This window comes from Zootermopsis nevadensis, unplaced genomic scaffold (assembly GCF_977971745.1).
Source record: "Zootermopsis nevadensis isolate Lab colony 2312 unplaced genomic scaffold, Znev_1.0 Znev_ptg000002l, whole genome shotgun sequence".
Taxonomy (NCBI): domain Eukaryota; kingdom Metazoa; phylum Arthropoda; class Insecta; order Blattodea; family Termopsidae; genus Zootermopsis; species Zootermopsis nevadensis.
Genome location: NW_028259134.1, coordinates 16,138,595 through 16,157,110, shown reverse-complemented (window position 1 = coordinate 16,157,110; position 18,516 = coordinate 16,138,595). Strand labels below are relative to the sequence as shown.

At 37.8% G+C, this 18,516-nt stretch overlaps 1 protein-coding gene across 2 annotated transcripts in view; it reads left to right on the top strand.

Moving 5' to 3' along the window:
- The first annotated feature begins 1,897 nt into the window (after nucleotides 1-1,897).
- Nucleotides 1,898-18,516, top strand: part of pot (zona pellucida domain protein papillote) — a 51,113-nt gene continuing 34,494 nt past the window's right edge. For both annotated transcript variants that reach the window (XM_087351086.1, XM_087351090.1), the window contains exons 1-2: nucleotides 1,898-2,099; nucleotides 16,891-16,960. The gene's annotated coding sequence lies outside the window, so the exon portion shown is untranslated. The remainder of the gene's footprint in view (nucleotides 2,100-16,890; nucleotides 16,961-18,516) is intronic.

Genomic DNA, 18,516 nt, shown 5'->3' with positions numbered 1-18,516 from the left:
AACTGAACCGGAATAGCGAAGTCCATGTCGAGATTTGAACCAACGATCTCTCTAATACGAAGCATGACGACTAATCACTCAGCAGACTTTTTGATGTTACGTTCCAAACAAACATCGTGCAGGATGAAACAGAAGAATAGAAAAATAAACAAGGCACTGCCTTACCAACAACAATGACTGCCCCTCCCTTTTTTTCGAACTCCAGCACATTTGCATGGAGGCCAAGAGGGCCTGTAGGTGTGGCAGGCAATACTGCCCCCTACGCATAGGCAACACCAATTCATTGCTTGCTGTTCATGGTTGTAATAAATGGGTTCTGTACTATCGATTTCTAAACCAGGTCTGTTGAAAATCTGTTCCTTCGTATTTCAGAAGACCCGGGTTAGAATATCGGCCTAGGTAACCAGCTGTAGGCGTCATAACTTAATGAAAACATTCATTTTAAATTTACAGATCAAAACTTACAAAGTCTAAGTATGATGAAGTTGTTCAGCTAGTCAAGAATTTGTCTGTTTAAATGTTGCCAGTCTTCTGGGTCCTGATAACGTGTAGTCTTGTAGATGGAAATCAACGATTCGGAGTATATTTTGCAACCAACGTTAGGTTAATGAATGCTAGTGATATGTTTTGGTACGTAGTTAAACCTAATGAAATTTTTAAGCTATACTATGAATTAATTCTACATTAGGTCACTTTCGTTTCCGTGAAGAGTTAAAAAAGAAACAAAATATATTTCGTTAACCTCCAAGTTTTGCGCGAAATTTTGCCGTTTGAAATCGCGGGTGTGAAAGTAAAAGACAGGTTTCGAGGACATAAAATGTCCTGATATTATTCTTATGTAACCAGTTTTCTGTTATATCTGTATGAATCAGCCATCAAAAAGAAACAGGAAACTAAATGGAACCGAGTAAAATTAATTACTTAGGTCGTCATGTTATTATGCACATTATCTAACTGGATTCCACACAAGCGGACTGGCGTCTCTCAGACTACACTTTAAAGTAGGCGTATAATTTTTACAAATTCTTTCGTTAACACTAATTTCTTGATGTGATTTATCTAGTGTTCATTTATCGTTATAGATATAAACCTAACTAACTCCATGTATCAAAATTTCTTCTTGACAAGCTAATAGACGCTTACTTAGTAAGAAATTCCCCACTTTTTTATGGAAATCGGAAGTTCCATTACCGTGTTCACAAGAGCCTGTCACCGCTTCCAATTCTGCGGCCAGATAAATCCAGCCTACGTCCTCCCGTCCTCTTAAAGTGAATGTTAATATTATCCTCCCCATCTGCTCCTAGGTCTTTCAAGTCGTCTCTTTACTTCAAATTTTTGAACCACAGTTTTCTAGGCCTTTTTAATGTGTACCATGCGTGCAAATTGCAAAATACTTCAAATAGAAACAGAAAGACTGAATACGAATTATGTTTATTTTAACGTTGTAATTCATGTTCTTCCATGTTGCTAAATGTATTAACAAGAGAAACAATAAGACAGTAATAGAGGAATAAATAAATAGATTAAGGTGGGACTCGAACTTTGGTTTCTTATCCTGTGGACATTCACTTCAATAAATAAACAGTTCAGCCTTGTGATTGTCCCACGCACATTCCGAGGGAAGATATCGCCCTGATGATGGAAGCAGCAAGGACTTCCGTAACGTTAGGAGACTTCTATCAGACTACACGGCGCTACAATTCAGAAGACAGACATCTTCAAGGTGTCGAAAGTCGAAATGTTTCATTGTTTGAAAAGTGGATTTAGGACCGAATTTGAAAGACTGAAGGAAGACCAACAGTGGCGGATGATTTTAACCTGCGTGACGTCACATCAGTGGGAGTGTTGCTGCAAGAGAAGGGAGAGGACCCGTGGTCGACGGCTGTGGAGCCTGCAGCTGTACCCACTCGCCCAGTCGCCAAGAGAAGGCCGTGGAGTGCGGAGTAGTCGAGGAGGGCAGGTGCTGGGTCAGTGGCGTTACATTCCAGTGTGACTTTGTGTGCTACGAGAACTGAGGACTGTGAAACGCCATCAAAGAGAGAGAGAGAGAACGAGAGTGGATTTGAAGAAGTGCCTGCAACGGGTTTATATAATATTTGGTATGTATTTTTATGGTACATTACATACGTAATTATTATGTAAAATTTCTCTGGGAATATGGGGGAAATATTTAAAATAATTCAACTATTATAGTTTCTACCACGTATAAATTGTGGTGTGGGCATAAATATTTGTTATTCCATCAACAAGCTTTATTTTCTGTTAACATTATTTTAAAGAAATTAATAATTTACCTGACATTTCGAGGGAAGTTCCAAAATATAGCTATTTGAAACCCAGTGGCAACTATATGTACCTTTTACTTCAATAGTTAGTATCTTCCAATGTGTATTAATGAGTTGCATAAAATAAACTTTGTTCAGTCATAATAATTGATTGATTCACGAAATTTGAAGTTCTCAGCGATGAAGAAGTTGATGTTGGTCTTCTGATGAGTAACGTCGCGTGGGTTTGTATGCAACTAAAACGATTCGGTGGAAAGTTGTTCTGAAGATGGAGACAGTATGTTCTCCGAAATGTTGTACCTACAAGTCCAAACGGCGTTACTATCCAAAGACCAACAATTAGATAATTGTGAGCTGTTTAAAACGTTTAAGTTGTGTATAATTCTCACTCATGTTTAATGTGATACTACTGTTTTAAATTAATTTTAAGAACGGATGTCAGTACGTCTGATGCAGAAGAAGAGTCCCGATTTGATTCATTCTGCTGATACAACTATCAATGACGGGAACCTTTACTTAAACAGCGTAATGAAGCTCTAAAGACAGCATGTTTATATAGAAACTCATTTGTGTAAGAGAACAATTTTGTTAAAAAACGTGGATGGAAAATTAGTACTAAGTCCAAATAATGTTATTAATTTCTTGTTTTCTTTAACTGCGCTGTCTCAAATGTGAGTAAAGAATTTTCGAAAGGGTGGGTGACTATAAATGTTGAAATTGCAAGGCTATGGAAGGAAGCGGTCGTGGCATATTTAATGATTTGTTGTAATATTGTAGGTACTGAGGAAAATAACGAAGAAGCTCAATAAAAATTGCAGCAAACGTGATTGAGATTCGAATAGATAAAAAAAACATTGCCACAGCACAAATTACTCCATTTTATTTCGATAATGAGCAGATTAGCTCGGAGGTTCTGTTCCTAACGACGTAAATCAGAAACCATCTACAAGAACTCTGAAGTGACCGTTTTCAGTTAATTTACATGACTGTTACAAGTACGGACTTTTTCTTCAAGTACCGATGATGTCACGTACCGTTTTATTTGTAGTTTGGTCCTTGAGGTGTGTACAGTAGCAAATCAAGTAAAAAGTAGTAGTAACTTGTGATCATAAAGTCACTGAGACCGTGGGTTCGAATATCACTCGAGGCATGGATGTGTGGCCGCGTATGTTTGTGCTGCTCTGTTTAGGTGAAGGACTTGAAAAGGGTCCACGGAGTTCTGTCAGATATCGAAAACATTTCATATCTACTGAGAGGACAAGTCTCATGGCGTGGACTGTAGCGCCTTCGCAGTAAGTTTACAACCTAGAAACTGTACGCTGTAGGTACTCGTATATGAGGCGTGCATATTTTAAAAATGCTTTTTAGATATCTTGCATACCTGTTTGGCCTTGATGTTCATTTGCTGCTGATATAAACCTAATGTTTTCAATCAGAATTACAAATAGCCTCGGGGTTGGACGACCGTTGTTAGATTTCCAGCATTAAAATAGCGTTTTCTCTTAGCTTCAGCGTCCAGACCGGCTCTGTGGCCCACCCAGACTCATATTCAAAGGATACTAACTCTGTTCTATCGAGGGTAAAGCGGCCGGAAATGTAGCTCACCACCCACCTCAGTCTATTGCCGAGGACAATAAACGGTGGAACTATACCACTACTACCCTATACGCCTTCAAGGCATGAATTTGTCGTTACGTTTGTACATATGTTGTTACAAAGCAAATGATATTACAGACAGAGTTTATTTTTATTGTAATTTTTACATATTTAAATTAACATAAATGTCCCGAATCAAACTTATATTAATGAGATGTGTGTTTTATATTAAGTACGAATTTATTTGTAAACTTCATTAAATGATTGATAACATTGATTGTCAAAACATTTTGTCTTCATCTTTGTCAGCGTTTTACGTATAGGTTTCCTGAATTGTTAAATTTTAAAATTAACTTGGAACTGGGGAATCATTGGGCATTCTTTGACGGGGAATCCCCTCGTCGCAAAGCCACTGTCTCCAATACAAAACTGCACATTAAAGTCACGAATATACACCCGTACCTCGAGTGGGGTTAGAACTCACTATTTCAGTAGTTACTGTTTATAATCGCTGTTTGTAGTCAGACTCATAAGCAACTTGTAAGTATAAAATGCAAAGTGGTACATATAATTCTAGTGGAATTTAAAGGGTCAAAGGTGAAAACACAAGACAGCCATGAAGATGAAAAATCAAACGAATGTTTTTGTCGACTTGCATGCAGAATGGAAATGTAAATTGTGTAGAACAGCTTCATGGCCCTACAGGCAGGTGAACACGTGTGGAATGGCTTACACACTCGCGGCGTGCCCAGGTCCCGTGACATAATGATGTGTCGGTTGGCAAGCACCCTGCCGTGACAATAGGGTCCCCACTTTTCTTGACATTTCGTGGGACCCAACAGTTGTGGGTGACAACAGCAGGCCGTGTGGCTGACTCCAGACAAAGAACTGAAACTCAGACACCTTAGGTACTACGTAGGAGACAAGGAAAGTATTGTTTCCAGTCACGCAAATCCTGTCTGCCTTTGTACTGGGGCATAGGACTTCGTTTACTGCCCAAATAACAATTGTTATGTATACACTGAATCAACTAAATACTGTATTGACCTCAGTTCATATCTAAGCCAATGTTGTAAAATCACTTTCCGATAGAGAGTTATCATTAATAAGATTCGCAGCGTAGTCTCGTAGAGGTTGAACGACATTTCACAGGTGCTTGCTGCCCCTGTCTGTCCAACTACACGGCGCAACAACCCAGAAGACGGCAGTCTTCATTATCTGCAGCCGTAAGAACCTCAAATCTCACATCATAAAGAAGTCAGGTGTTTATATCAAGGCGGATGTTAGGCAGGATTGTAGCTTGAAATATAAGCAATGTGCAAAAATATTGTTTGAAAATATGAAGAAAAGGAAGGAATCGGCCCCATGGAGTTAGTTAATAGGACAAAGTTAAAATCAACGTAACATTTTGAAATTGAAAGGATCTTGTTGGGTAGTCGCATGGTTGCCTTAATACGGGCCAAGATCTCTGCATTTATTGAAAAATAAACACCGAGTACACTTTAAACAGTTTCTGAGAAATTGTAAGACCACAGTTGACACCAGTGAATAACGTAGTATAGAGCGACATGGAATGAATGCTAGATTATTCAGACGCAATATATGAATATATGCATGCACGTGAGCGCGCGCACACACAAACGTGATTTGGACAACATTAATGCTTTCTTTACGCATCATCACGCACACACGCAAGCTCACAGTCACATAAATGATTTATTTCTTGTTTATCGGAAATGGTATTTGTAGGCACGGCTGTAAGTTGTTTGACACACTGTTCAGGAAGCAACCCACAGGTTGTATATAAAATTTAGTTCCCTCATACCCTGGCAAGAGAGACATTGGATTCAGATACCTACAATTCGGCAGAAATATGCGTGAGCAAACATTACCTTAATAAAATTGAAAAGCCCTCTGTTCGGCAAAACCATGGACTGATACATGCGTGACCTTGACCTGTTCAGGACCTCGACATGAGATAGCTACAGGTCGGCAGAAATAAGCGTGAGAAACAATGACCTTGAATATTTAAAGCCTTTGCTCGGGAAACCATTGGGCTAATTTAATCCATGACCTTCACCTATGCATTACGTCAACTTGACATGAGTATGGCCACTCAGGTACCAACAGTTCGGCAGTACGTGACCTTGAAGTTAAGAATGCGTGGAGTCATACCTCCAGTCTCCTCAACATACGCGTAGCTTGGTGCTTAGGGAGAGCTGTACCTTTCTTACAGGTTGAATTGTCGTTCCAATTCATCCAAGCGATGGATTGACGACTTGAAAAATGTATGCAGCTACTGTATCCTTTAGCGTAACGAAAACGTCGAAAGTGAATAGAAATCTGTTGACGGAAGCCAAGAAAAAGTCATTACATTGAATCTTTTTTGCATACAAAATTAGTGGGACGTTTGGAAAGTTGATACTTCCTTTGGTTTACGTCATTTAGTTGGGAACGCTGTGCAGTCCTCGGAATGCCGCTCTGGTGTGAACAAAGTTGAGCAGAATTCTCCCGAACAATGCACTGCTTCATGATGATATCCAGTCATTAAACTATAATTCGTATTGCCTTTGAAACAAATGAATACTTGTTTAAATGTAGCGCCGATTTTATGCGTCATATTAGCGTCCATTTCTTACGCGTGTATCGTAATAAAAGAGACTTGATATGTGAAGTATGTGTACATGAATAGGCCTATATCTTTCCTTCCTAATAAATTTGTGATAATTAGCGGTTTTTAATTAAATTTGACATAAAACCATGCCACAAAATTGAAGTGTAACTTAATGTGGAGTCATGAAATTTTGTGTAAAAAAAGACCCTGACTTTTGTTAAGGTATTTTTAGATGTAGAATAATATGGAGAATCTTGAAATATATATTGAGTTTATGCTTGATGGCGATAAATAATGAAGGGACATTAGAGTCTATACTTGTGATATTTTGAATGTAGAACTTTTTCAACATTGTATGAACAGCTGTATATTAATAATTAATCTAACACACACGATATAAGATAAATACTTGATGCTAAATTGGACAAATCTCAGTCAAGTTGCGTCTGGAACGACGTGTGACACAAACTGAGAGCTAACTGATGTGTTTGCTGAAGGTCTGTGACTGTTTGCTCCTTTTAAAGTTAGTCTACAAGTCCGGCGTCAGCAGAAGCAAACGTTGGTATCAAAAATCGGAACGAATACTACACAGTAATGAAGTGGAGTCTTCCGTCAGTTTAGTTGGAAGTGCTTCAAGATTTCGTTACTCAGAATACCCCACAACGAACGAGAATCACTGCGAAAACCGGAATATACTCTTATCATTGCGCATTGTAAAATGTCTACAAAATAAAAGTGTGATTATTCAGCATCAGTTTCATATACGCGGATGCACATAGTGTTTAAAGTTTTTTACCTGAGACATACAAGCAATAAAATTATTCATTTGTCAGTTCCGTGTCTTTTGTTTTCCGTTAGTTCGTCTAAACACCAAAATAAGAAGTTATATTTGCATAGAACTATAATTTTAGCTGTTAATGGTATGGAATACGGGATAAACATAACTTGGAAGGCATAGGAGTAGATTATAAATATTTTTTTGTTTAGGTGACTGACTGCTGGCTTCTCGAAGATAACTATTTATATGAAGTTACAACAATTTTTGTGGATGGTTGCTAAATAGTGTAGGATATTTGGAACTATAAGGCAGTAAAGTAGATAACGAAGAACTAGAGACAATTACATAACGAGAAGCTTAATACTTTACAGTCTTCTTTGAGTATATAAAACAGAAGGATGATAAAACTGGGACAGGTAGCACTAACATGGAACACGAGTAAAAACAGACTTTCGGATGTAAAACTTTAAGCCAACAGATCAGTAAGGATACGTAAGTGTAGATGAGAGTATAATATTAAAATAGATGTGTGCATTGTACGAAGATGCAAACTGGTTCAAAATAGAGTTCGTCAGCCAGCTTTTGTAAACACGGTAATGAAGGTTCTGTCCAGCTGAGTATAAAATTTCCAGGTAAGACGACGTACTTCAGTTTTACACGAGCAGAAACAAAAAATGGGTGTTGGTTTTCGAGATTAAAATGCAGTTGCGGGCCACGATATTACCAAATAATAGCCACATTCTGAAGAGAACAAAGTTTTTTTTCCCCTAAATTTCTCATACGTGTTCGTGGAGTCCTCAAATGTTGACCACCTGGTGATAAATTCCACGTACGGTGACTGGCGAAGTTGCTGATTACTTGTAAATAAGCTTATGAAGAACAGACTTACGCTTAGCAGTTTTCAGTTCTCTGAGCATTAAGTTTCTGTAATTAATTTACTGGATCCATGACTCAGCAGAGAGCGTGTCTCTTTGTATGGAGCGGATATAATGAAGACCCTCAAGGATCTAGACTCGTTGAGTAGCGAAATTACGAGAGCAATAGTCTATTATTTCAGGGTCGTAGATGCTTTGGTCAAGTTTGTACTCAAGATGAATGATGAGTCCCTATCGAATGGATTCAGGAAACATCTTTTGTGGAAATGAACGCTGTAATCGTAGGCTAGACACTGAGTTGTCGGGGAGAGGTGGGGTCAGGGGGTGAGGTTTCAAGATGACAAAGCGATTCCAGGTAAATTCTGGGAATTACGTAATAATGGCTACTTGTATTTAAAAGATTCCATTTGAAGAGAGGACAGTCAAAGTGCTTTTATACTTTATTCAGTGCTTATCTGTCTAATCCAGCTTTTTATCCATTTATTTTTAAATCTATCGGTATTAACTTGTACATGTTGAAGCCACTTCAAATGAGATTCCTGTCTGCTGATGTGTTGAGTATATCTGTAGGTCATTTCACTGAACGTCGTGACCACGTGGTTCGCACACGTGCTCCGTATTTGGAAGATCCCGGATTCTAAATTCGGTCCGGAAACCACTTAACCTGACTGAATGTTTTTGCTATTTTTCTCAGTCTCTACATGAAAATACCGTGACAGTACCTTAAATTAGGCCACTATCTCTTTATTGTATATCCTTTACAATTAATTTTTCTTTAATCATATCATCCGAAGTGTTGATAACGTCGTTAAATAAAGTACAAAATATATATGTATGTAATTTATGTATTCATTGCGAAATTTGTTTAAATGTATGCAGGTTTTAAGGTTGCATAAAAATTTCATCTCAGCAGTCCATATTTTATTAACATATTATCCTTTCCTGTTATGGCTATACAAAAGGTAATTTGTGTATAGTCGTTTTTGTTTGGAAATTCTAAACATTTCTGTTGACATCATTGCCATATTTGTAACTTACATCACATTCCAAACCCATGAAATGAGTCATCTTTTATAAAATTTCTTACCTGAAAGTCCTTTAACTTTTGCTTTCGGTCGATGTCTGTATTTTAGCCATATCGTTATAAATTATTTAATGATTGTTAACAAGAAGTAGAGCTTTCAGGAATTTGTCCTTCTTCATTAAAATCCCCGTGGCTTCCGTTGTCTTATAATGTCTATATTGTCTACGTGTTAAATAAAATCTCTGTCAGTGTGCGAGTTGAGTCTATTCCCCCCTTGTTATTTTCCTCCCAGTGTCTATAACAATATTTGTATTATAATAGTTGTTCTGTGTCACTGTTACACGCCTAATTTGTATTCTTTATGAATTCCCATAATTTAATTCTGTTTGCCTAATCAGTTGCTTTTAAAATTCATAATGGCTGTGCTTATCTTTGCTTCACGATAAAAGCATCCACAGGATACAAAATAAACCCTTTTATTATCTACTTTATTCTTACAATAATACATATTCCAATACAGTTTGAAGTTTTTTATTTATTATCCTTTGTGAAGCTTCAGTTACCTACATACCTGTAGTGGTTTTCATATCCACTTCTATCCTCTTCTCTAAAATTAGTTTTTACGTCTTTACGAATCTGTGTTCTAGTTACAGCATTGAAAATAAGCCGCCATATTTAACTAGTTAAGCCATGATTTTATTTAGAACCGATGCTTTCAATTCGTAAAATCATACTTTTGAAACAAGATTCACTGATGGGTAATTATCAAATACGAGACTTAGACATTTTTATTATGAACACGTGAACATAAAATTCCTATAACGAATGTTTAAAGAAATGCAAATGAAAAGCGAAGAGACACGTGGCTTTGCGCAACAGGAAGAAATAATGTCCGTATTTAAACACGGACGGAAAGGCCGTATGTGCATAGAAACTTGTCATGACGTGTTTGCGCATACATAAACGGTGTCTCGGAGTTATAATCTCCATAACAATTAGCTGTTATCTGCTCTCGCGTGCCTTGTTACCAGGAACGAGGTGTGTCTGTGGGCACACCATCTACACGTCACAGTACGACGATATTACATCACACTGGTGTGTCACTGATCGTTCTTTTTGAAACATAGAATAAAATTTATGGTTGTTCAAGATGTGATGTCTCTTTGAGAGCGTCTGACTTCAGGTCCATTAATATTGTGCCTCACTCGAACTACATTTTGAGTGTAACAGCTTCTAGAACACGGTCGTGGAAGACTCGAACGGTGTAAGAGTGGAAAGACGAAACCTTATTTCAGAGCGTTCTTTGAGAAGTTGCACATTTAATTATCTTCATGATATAAATCTGTAAAGCTAACCGCCACACACGACCAGGAAGTCGAGATATTGTTTCCGTGTCTTTATTCCAGATGTGATGGGACAGAATTTTTTTTACATTCTAGGTTCTCACGGCTGTAAGTGAGGTTGACAATTTTCGTTTGGTCTGCCGCTCCCCAAATGGGATTTGGGGTTTTTACGATGGTGAGCCCGATATAATTTCTGATTTCCTTTCTTTCTTAATTCGGAGATGATTAATCCTCAGGCAAGAAGTCACAAGGGCTCTACCAATATAGCACGCAGAAGAAATTGGTAAAAACTTCCATAAATCGAAAGGGATTTGAACCCGCGATTCTTTGCATACAAGACACAGCCAGGAGGATGATCTACATAAACATGAAAATGTTGTCTTATTTGCTTTTCATTTTACCCGGACGATAATGCAGCGCTATAAGTAATTTCCTCACGTTTATTTGTGGATTTGCTTATTTTCGTTTACTGCTGATCACTTCTTCAAATGTTTTCCCATGTGTTTAGATGCTCTTCTTTTCCACACTTCCATGATTTATTTATTTGGTCCTCACGATCGAGTGTTTATTTTATCCAAGAATATTTACCAACAGATTTCCGTTATTTGAAGGGCGATGGACAAATAAAGACTTTGTTATTCTACATTCTGAAGCACTCACAACCTTCACGGAGCTACAACCCTGAAGACAACCATCAGACGCATTAAGCGAACTACTGCGACGGAATACTGAACACTAGTTAATATAAGGAAGAAATGGTTATCACTGCACGTTTGTAGAATATCTTGCGTTGGTGGATGAGGCTCTGGCGATGAAACGTCAACATGTACAAGCTCTGAACATTCCAGATGCATGAGACAGAGACTGGAAAACGACGCGTACCTGAGACAATGCAGTTGCGTGAGTCATGAGTTGTAATGAACCACAGCGCCAGGCACTTGATTTCGTACGGAGTTTTAAACATCAGGAATTGCCGAAATTGATAATTCTTTTGTCCGTAGTCTTTGATACGTAGGCTTAACCCTCGCACGTACAGAGATTCTATTATATAGTTTGACGTACATAGCTTACATAGAACGAATTCATATGTTTGCAGAAGAATTTTATCGGGTCTAATTTCTTTAAAATGCTTCAGTGTGCAAGTGGTTGTGGTAACTAGGATATGAACAAATAACTGTAGAATATAATTTTCAATTTTCGGTAGGCCATAGTTTTAACCAGTGGACATGATATTCAAATTACTACGTTAGTCTAAAGTTCAGCGATATAATTTTAGCTTCTAACAGTCGCTATGTTTGTAAATGTGATAAAAAATTTATACGCATATTTAAGATTTGTTTCCATACAGAATTTAACATTCCTAAATTCTTCTGTAATGCATGCCTGCAGTTACTGTTGTTGAAAAGTTATAGAGTTTTCACTGTTAAAGAATGGACAGAAAATTTATTTAACTGATCATCACTGACATCAAATACATAAAAAAATATCAACAAATCGTTAGACTATTTGAATACTTTTGACCGCAGGTAATTTAATGACTTGTTTAGTAAGTGGTACTAGAAGCGTCTTTCCTGCCTGCGAATTCGCACAGCCGCCATATTTTTGTTATTGATAATAGAGTATAAAAACTTAGAAGGACGCTGCAGTCTCTAATGCTATTATGTTCACGTCAGTTGCCCGAAAAATAGTCAATTTGTGTAAATATTATTTCCTTTTCGTACGCTAATCTTTTATTGAAAATAATCTTCAGTTGGTGTTTGTACGCGGTAACACATAATTTATATTCTTGTGGAGCCACACATAGTTTTAACACTGATCTTCACTGAAAGAAAGTGAATTTAAATCAGAAGGGTCAGTGCTTTGAGCGATGTTCCACGTGCGATGTAAGGAATGCTTTAAGACGGAGTGCCATGATGATACATACCATGAGGATATTTTTCCTTTTGAAACAGTAAATCAGACTAGAAACATGTGAATATCAAGCTGGAAGACACGCCAAGTTAAGTAACTTCTACGTTGCATGGGAAGAGACTGCGTCTGTGCTTGTGGGCAGGTGCAGTGCCCCCTTCCGATGGTGCGTAGGCAGGGACAGGGTCAAAGTACCAATATAAAAATGATGGTAAGCATTCCAGGTTGGGGCGTTGCACTGCGTTTAGTTTCATCACCTCGAACGCCTGCTGTACCTGCAGAAGCCTACACGAGCATTCAGACTGAATATGTTATTAGTTCGTAAAGAAGTCAGTGACGTTCCTACAACAGAAGTGACAGACGTTTACGATATCGATTGATAATGTTGATAAATTGCACTGTGTGTATGTCGGGTAATACATTTAATTAATATGTCGGTACACGACGTTTCGGAAATTTTTATTACTCCCGTTTACGTGTGACAAAATGTTATCAGTAAAACTGGAATGTTTCACTGGACACGATCCTAAGTCTTTTACTTTTGTAAAATTTCATTTCTTAAAACCTTTTTTCTTGAGACCCGTCTCTTATTGTATTCTAGTCTCTTTCACTTTCCAAACCGTTTTCTCGTAAAAATTGTGTCAGAATCTCTTGTTTTACTTATCGATGCTATTTTATTTGTACCGTATTCTACGCAGTTCTGAGACTGTATCATGGCTGACTCCTTCGTAAATTTAAAACTCCTATTTTTAAAAATACTGGAGAATGATTAACCAGCGCGAATATGACTGTTGGGTGATAACTCCAGAGGAGGTTTGATTCTGAGTCGGCCCGAAGGCGAGAAATTCTCAGTGTGTCCTAAAATAGTCTACGGCCTATTTCTTCCATGTAATATCCTATTTATCGCTCAAATTCATCCTTCCATTTTACTTTATGTAACCTATGAATCGAAATAGGTGTCGTTAAATTTAAAATCAATCAAAATTTATCTCCACAACTGAATGACCTCTGGAGTTTCCGGGCGGATACTTCGATTTAGAAAAAACTATTTCGCCGACAGACACGATCTTCACTTTAAGCGCTTATTTGATGGCAAGAACGCGTAGAAAAAATTAAATACAGTTCTGTGACGTACTAATTTGTCTACTCCCTTCACATCTCTTACCATAATAGCGTACTACTTCCTGATACATTTATAAAAATAGAAGTAGCCAGCAATTTCTTTGAGTTAGCCACTCACGACCCTAAAATAAAAAATACTCCCACAGCGTAAGAACGTCTACTGTAAGTCTCTGTGCGTTCCTCAGGATTAGTGTTCTATAACCCTGTTGTCAAATTTATGACGAGAATAAAATTACTAGATTTTCGCATCTGGTTATCTTTTCAGTTTATTTCTGTGAGGTTGGTAGCTTTACGATTTTATCCTTGCGGTGTTATGTTTTTACGTGCAGTCTGATTCCTGTGAAATAAACTTAAGCAGTGGAATAATAAGCTAGTATTGTGATTTCTTCGTGTCCGTCCATGTAATTGCGATCATCGGCATCGTACGTATCTTATTTAGCAGCCAAGGAACATGCCAGGTCTCAGGTTCTTCATCCTTAATTGTTCTAATTCCTTTTGTTCCTAAAATATTTTTCGGTTACATGTCATTACCTCCATTTTGATCTATTGTACAGAAAATTGTATTTATCGCCGTGACTATGCATGATAATTGGCTGTTTTTAGAATGAGAAGAACTTCCTTATAGACGAACAAGTTATTTTCGACTATGAACTGAATAGAGACGTCGGCATTAATTTATCACTTTCTCTGCTACGCACGAGATATCTCGCTGAGAAACACGGTCCTTCTGGTCTGGATTTGTTTAGTGTTCAAGAAGAATGAAACGTGTTCCGCCCTCTCTCAACAGTTGGAGCGTGGGTATTCTGCAACAGAAATTGTACGTTATACCATGGAATATTTTTAAGAGAAGGCGTGTTAAATACAAAGTGCAGCTTGTATATGGCTAAAAGAAATATCTGAAATTACAGCGTGAATGTACTGTATTTATCACGCACTTAATTATAAAAAGTTACCTGTAGAATCACTCCGTGAATTTGTTATGGAAGGATTGTGACTTAAATACAGTGAAGCCCCTAAACACAGTACGTTAAAATGGCGAAATACAACAGTGTAAGAAGTGACAGTATGCGAATGAAATACAGCAGAAAACAAAACATAATTGAATTTTTTTATTAAATGCAATGTCTGTTATTACCAATTACCGGGGTTACTCAAAGAACGAAGGCATACGAAATTTTTTTTTTGTCTTCACAGATTACAGATTTTGGTTGCAGGATCATGAGTTTTAGGTGCGTTTGCATCTGAAAGTTTGAAAAATGGCCTATTAGCTTAGCTATGTTTGTCTGCCTCTCTGTCCGCATTGGGGACTTTAAATACAATATGTCAATATATTCCATCTTTGGTTAATATTGGAAACCAATGACGAGCTGTTTGCATGCCGTCTTTACGAGGTTTTTCTTTCTTTGCGCGCTGAAGTGTCTGACTGGGGAATTCCAGCCAGACACTCCCACGCAATGATGTGAAGGATCCCTGTCACTGGCGCCATTCGCAAAGGTGAAAGATCCTCGTAAAGGACCAAAATCTTTATGTTTTGCATACATTTTCTAATCTGTTAGACATTTTATTATGTAGCCTTTTTTATGAAATGAAGTCAATTTCGATGAATGTTAAAATGTTAAAAGAACGCTCGGTTCCTCCAAGGTCTTGGTCTTGCTAGCAGCGTCATCTTTCATCCTCGTATCCCCCGCGGTTGGTGGAGAAATTGCTGTACGTCCAAAACAAACACAGAAAGCGTACTGAATGGATGACAATAGTGAGGTAGAAACCACGTGCATCAGAGTTGAATACCTCGCGATTAAAGACCGAAATGTCTTCCGCACAATGAAACGCTTCCGTGAGAACTGATTCTCGCGTAAAACTTCTGTCACGCTACGACGAGACATTGGACTCCCCGACTGGGCAGACTGTCTGCATTGAAATGTCGGGGAACTGCACTTTACCAGCGGAACACAGATAAAAACGAAAGGAACAGCGAATGACGTTGACGAAAGGACGTAATTTTGTTCTTTGGCGTCATGAAATGTCTCTCTTGACCTATTTCAACTCCCATAATTTTATAATAAATTTTTAGAAATCTTCCTAAATTCTCCCCTCTTTTTTAACTTACATTTTATTATTTGTTACAATATGTTTAATGCTTGGAATGTGATCAATTTACTGGTAATATACGTATTATTCTCTCTTACTGAATAAAAGTTGTTAGCTATACAATTGTGTCCAGTTTGCAGTCTGTCGATTAGCTTTTGTTTTTGAAGACATTTTGGAAACATTATTTTATAAATCTGTACTCTATTTGCATCGCTTTCGCCTGTCACTTTTTAAGTAAGTTACAGCCCTACATAAGCCGACTGAACGTGTCATAAAATGGTGAATTCTTTGACGAAAATGTTGACCAATTTTTAACCCCTTCGACGTCTTTGTATATCACTTAGACATTCAGAACCACTTTAAAATTTACTTATGTACTAATATTATGAGAAATGCAGACAGCTTACAATGAAGCAGAGTAAACTGTATCACGCAGGATGAAAGTGAAGTTATTTTCCGCTGAGTTTCACATTCTTGACAACAGTTGTAAATGGGGAATTGTATTCATTAATCTAAGTGACAGCTTCCCACTTCCTACCTCTTGTTTACATTTCATTGTTCAATTCTTAAGAGTGCAATTGCGTTCGGCATGTTTTAAACAGAAGTTTACAACTTCGGGACCTCAAACTGGATACTAATTGTCGTGGTACAAGTGAGAATGTGACCTTTACTAGCCTACAAACTGTTCTACTAAGCGGAAGAGTGACATATGTATTGAGTCTTAACCACTTTACTGGGTTAGTTTATTGCATGGTTGTTGCAAAAAGTGTAAAAGGAATTAATGTTAGGGAAACTGCTTCTGTTCGCTAATTTCATATCGGACGCTACTAGACAGGTTTATATGAAATTTCATATTGTGATGGTCTACACTAAAAGTTCTTCGGTAAATTTAATTTTGGTCCATATCTGTCCAGGACAACCCTTATTTTACATGAAGTCCTAATAGTACATTTTTTTGAAACAGTTTATCAAACAAATAACTTACGAATTGGCGTAAAAGTGACTGTCGTTAAATAAACCAAGACTGTTTATTACTTTTCGTTTGTTAGCCACACAGTTTGAAAGTCACGTCTTTCTGAAGATGGCTGCCTCCTGGGTTATCGCGCGATCAGGGCGATGATGGAGGCAGCAAGTACCTCTAAAACGTCGATAAACTTCTACCAGACTACACGGCGCAACAACCCAGAAGACATACAACGACAAATTCACCGTCTTCAAAACCTCAAATCCTCACGACTTTCTGTCTGATTGTTTCAGGTGACTAAGAGAAACATGTAAGGCGCTTGATCTACGCTAGCATCTCAGGACGCAGACACGCAGAGACAAGGTAATGGTCAATTTGATATGTTACAGATCATGCACTTGTACGGGACGCTGGGTTACCAAGTGATCATTTTACGATGCGACATTTCCCGTTTCAGCCTATTGACATAATACGTCGTATAAAAAAATCAACAAAACAACGTAATTTTTGACCACTTGAATAACTATAAAACGGAAGGTTGTGCTCCTTGATTAATTAGTCAGGTTACTGATAATTGGGAGATTACTAGATTTTCTTGAATCACGAGTGTGATAAATTGAGCCCCCTGAAGTCCATGCAAGTACAAATTATCTCTGCCCTCTGAGAGCTTAAGATGGAAGTCACTGACGTATTGGTGTTCATGCCAGTCAGAGGGCAGCGCTCCATTGTTGTAACAGTGTAGAGTGGTCCAAAGCGAGTTAACGAGTTGAGTTTTAACGGGAACAGAGATTATAAACGCGCTCTCTTAATAACAACAGAGCCAGCGCCACAAACCTGTAAGACGGAGAGAGACAGAATATATAGTGACCGATACTTTCACTTTTCATGCTATGATGTTATTGAATAAATGTTGGTTACCTCTTTTAAACTTCAGTCCATTTTGTGAATTGGATAATTTGTTTGAAACAATGGACCAGGAAGGGAGATAACAAAGAACTGATTAAAGTAATCGACTCAAATTAGTTGCGATATTTTACGTCACAGAACTGCAAAAAAGAAGATGCTGGTGGTTTGTAATATAACTGTACTGTCTTATATATAATCACCATAACGAAAGCATGGGACAAAGTAAGTGTTGAATTAGCTGCTGTCAGCTGCTACCTGCTAACCTGAAAGCACATCTGTTCGCTTTATTACATGATCTTCAAAGCAGCTATTTTATTTGTTCTTTGCCTTCAGTGTGTGAAGTTAAGAGAGAGATTGTCTTTTTGTGTACTTGTTTCCTGTACAAAAACACTTTGTTTGGATGAAATCTGGTATAGGAAGTCTATTTATGTAAATATGCATATACTTTGATTCTTACGTTATTGTCTTATATCTTCACGGATTAGGAATCTTAACGCATGCTCCGGTCTCAAAAACGTCTTTCCAAAGTCTTTTGTGGACTTCGAGCAGCTAGCTTGGGAAATACGTGTTTTGTGTACATGGTGATTTTCCACTTGGTAGCATACCGAGATCAAGGTGGAAATGTGGTTCTGTAGGAGCAGACGAGAAATGCAAATGTATTTTGGTGAGGGAACGTCTTAGAAACTCATACTTGGAAGAATATAAATTAGACAAAGGATAATAATAATAATAATAAGCTGGGTCTTAAGGAGGTAGATTGCGTGGATGGAGCTGGATCGTATCCAGTTGCAGGCGTTGGTATTAACAATTTTGAACTTTCGGGTTCATCCCTCTAGTTTCTTAGTTACCGTTAAAATATAGTGAAGATACAATGTTTCAAGAATGAAACTGTTGTCTTCTTCCTGAGCTCTGAAGCCAATTCGGGTGTAGAGCTACATCATTGCAGTTCCGTCGAAGGTAATCAGGCAGATACGCCATACAATGAGACTCGTGTTACTGGAACGACCTAGTTT